General features: G+C 33.4%; 1 pseudogene; it reads left to right on the top strand.

Moving 5' to 3' along the window:
* The first annotated feature begins 299 nt into the window (after window positions 1-299).
* Window positions 300-428, top strand: LOC123935957 (annotated as a pseudogene).
* Window positions 429-3630: the final 3202 nt, after the last annotated feature.

Raw genomic sequence — 3630 nt, 5'->3', positions numbered from 1 at the left:
GTCAAAGGCAGAGAAAATGAAACTGGGAAGATTCTAGTATAAACATTCTGACCTATCATCCTCATCATCTGGGTGTATAGCAGCCTTCTCATTTTTTTCTGCTTCGTTTCCTTAATAATTTATTGCCCTCCAGTATCCAGAGGAATTCTGTTAAACTCTAATTCGAATTCTGAAATTTTGTCAGAATCCTTCAACTTCTCCCTATGTCGTGCAGGTCAGTATTTTAAAATAACGAATGAAGTGGCTGAAAGTCCTTCAGTGGTATAGGTTGAATTGCTTTCCTTTAAAATAGACATTGAAGCTTTGCGCAGCGGCAGTATTGTAGCCAAAGAGGTTTATCCGAGGCGCGATTGTTGCTTATTAAAATAGACATTGAAATCCTATCCATAACTTCAAAATGTAACCTTATTTGGAAATCTTACAGAAGATATACTGTTAGAAGGAGGTTATTCGGATGGGCCCTCAGATAATATGACTAATGTCCTTATGAAAAGGAGAAAGTGGGACACATAGACACACACAGAAGTAAAGGAGAATGCCATGTGATTACAGAAACAGACACTGGCGTGCTGCGGTTGCATGTTAAAGACTGAGAATTGCTGGGACCCACCAGAAGTTAGAATAGTTAGGGATGGATTCTTTCCTAAAGAGTTTAGAGAAGCATGGCTCTGTCAACACCTCAAACTTCTAACCTCCAAAACTGAGAAACTAAGTTATGTCTTTTTCACCACCCAGTTTATGATACCTTGTTATGGCAGCCTTAGCAATTTTTTATGCTCATTGTCCTCCCTTATTTAATCTTCTTCTGTTTTTACTATTATACTTTTTACTATCCATGTAGTAAGAGTATCCCCCATCTTTATGTATTTTGGTGCTGTCAAGCTGACTGCCTTCATGTTCTTCTGGAAAGAAACTTGTACATGCCTTTCTTCTAGTTTTTCTTAAAACTGATTAGAATTTAGATCTATTAAAAAAAATAGTATGTCCTCAGAATGGGATTTCTTAAGCCTCTGTATATAAATTTCTATTTTCCCCCAAGTCTCTTACCTGGCTTTTAAAGTCACACATTTCACTCTACTCCTCCTACCTAGGTCTTAACAATCACTAATCTTTTCTTCATTTCTATAATTTTGTCATTTTGAGAATCATTTTAAATGGAATGAAATTCTGTGTTACCTTTTGAGATTGACTTTTTAAAAATCCACATAATTCTCTGACAATTCATCCAATTATAGCCAAATATATGAAGAAACTATTAAGACATTTTGTTGAGTAGTATTCCGTGGTATTCTATTCACCATTCACAACTGAAGAACACACAGCATGATTTCAATTTTTAGTTTCTAAGCAGTTTTATGGGTTTCGTGTGAAAGAAAGTTTTCAAAAAAGTTTTCATGCCCAACAGTGTACATGCAGGGTTTTATTATAATTGCATAGTTTTATAGGAAGCTGCCAAACTCTTTGCATAATGAGTGCACTGTTTTACATGCCAAATACCAATGCATGTGTGATTTCTCTGCATTATCACCAGCATTTGATATTATCACTACTTTTTCTTTTAGATCTTTTAATATGCATGTTCTGATATATTAATTAATTTTGAACATATTTTTATGTGTTTTTCCTATGTATATCCTCTTTAATGAAATGTCTGTATAGTCTGTTGCACATTTGCCAATTGGATTTTTTGTGTTTTTACTGTAGAGATTTAAGAGTTCTTTATACATTCTAGGGGAAAGGAGGAAAAAATTTCCTCTGTATTCAGTAACTAGAACCTGTTAATAAAGCTGACAAAAGGTAAATTAATAGGAAAAGAAGTTTATTTTGTATACACCCAAGGGACATCACAAACACCAGTGAAAACCCCAAACGACTTTAGACCGAGGGACTTATATCCACCTCACTTCAACAAAGGGTGGTAAAGAAAAGATTTAACAAAGGAAGAGGAAAGATTTTTGAGGGAATGTAAGTGATGCAAAGTTGGCTAAGAAATGGCTGATAAATAAAAATTGTATAGTACAGTTTGTTATTTCTACTCAAATAATCTCAGCTGATAATAGTTGTTTCCGGAGTTGTTCCTCTTTTCCTCCTAAGGGAAAGGGGAGGGCATTTTTACAAATGAAAATTTGCTTTACATAAGGGAAAAATAAGCCTTGCTTTTAAGCAGGAAGTGGGGAGGACAGCTTCTTCTATGGTTGTTCCTTCTTAACAGCCTTTAACTCAAAATGATCTGTATGCCAAATGGCATTTTTTTAAAAAATGGCATATCCTAATCTCTTTCATTAGATACAAGTTGTCTATCAGATGCACAGTTTGCAAACATTTTCTCCCGGTTGTAGCTTATGATTTCACAGTGTGTTATAGAGAGCAAAGATTTTTTTTGTATTTTGACTAGATTCAATTTTCAGATTTTTGCTTTATAATAAAGGTTTAGATTTTTGGTAATAACTGAACTCTTCCCCTAGCCCTGAGTCAAGTACTATTTTCTATCACTTTTTTCTAAATGAATTTTATTATGAGTGTCATGATTTTATTAATTTATTATGTATATTTATTAATGATTTATTAATGATTTTACATTATTCTAAGTCCACAACGCAATCTAAGTTAATTTTAATATTTGTGACATTGATGTCAAGGCTCTTAAATTTTGCTTAAACTTAAACGTCTCTACTTGGTCTAGCACCTTTTGTTGAAAGACTGTTTTTCCTTCACTGAATTGTTTCGTGAAAAATTAGGCTATTTATGTTTTCCTGTTTCTGGGTTTTTGTCTTCAGTTAGAGTACTGCGTCTATGTCAATATCATTTTGGTTTTATTACCATACTTATTATAAATACTTTGCTGTACAGTAAGTCTTGAAATCTAGTAGAATAATTCTTCCCTTTCCATATCATTCTCAAATTTGCTGTAGCTATCCAGTATCCTTTGCCTTTCCATTGTTGATAAAAAATGAACAAATATATTAGAATCTCTGAAAGTAAGGGAGTTTTATTTGAGCCCAAGTTAAGATTACTGTCTGGGAAACATATTCTCCCTAAGGAAGAAAGTCCTCCAGAGAATGAACAATTTTTACTTGTGTAGGCATAGCTATTGTACACCAAGTTATAATGGATTCATGGCTCTATCATTAATTAGGGCATAACATTTATTTGTCCTGAATTTATAAATATACTTTTTACATCTAAAACTTCAAAAGATTATAGATAAGCCTATAGGCAAAAATCATAAGGTTTTATTGTTAAGGAATGCAGAGAGTAGAGAGTATTAACACATATCTGAAAGATATCTGAAAGAAAAGATGATTTCCTTTTAAACTACTCATTCACAAAACAGGTAAGTAATGCATGTGTGATGTGCCATAAACTAGGCTTTGTTTTTAAGAGTTTATATACAGTCATGTTGACTTGGGAAGAGATCTAAAATGGCTTCCCTTATATATAGGCCTTTAGAGAGTCCTCTTTCATTGTTTCCCTCTTTTGATTAATAATCTTTTAACAAAAGTTTTAATGATCATTATTTTTCCCTAGATGCCTGGGTGATTGCTTATCTGCCCAGGGTATATTATGTCCCACAGTGCTATGCATGATTTACGTCAGTTAGGAGTCTATGTGGGGAGTCATCAGTATGAC

This window comes from Meles meles, chromosome Y (assembly GCF_922984935.1).
Source record: "Meles meles chromosome Y, mMelMel3.1 paternal haplotype, whole genome shotgun sequence".
NCBI classification, from domain to species: Eukaryota; Metazoa; Chordata; class Mammalia; order Carnivora; family Mustelidae; genus Meles; species Meles meles.
The sequence above is the reverse complement of the archived record's forward strand: the minus strand, read 5'-3'. Positions and strand labels throughout refer to the sequence as shown.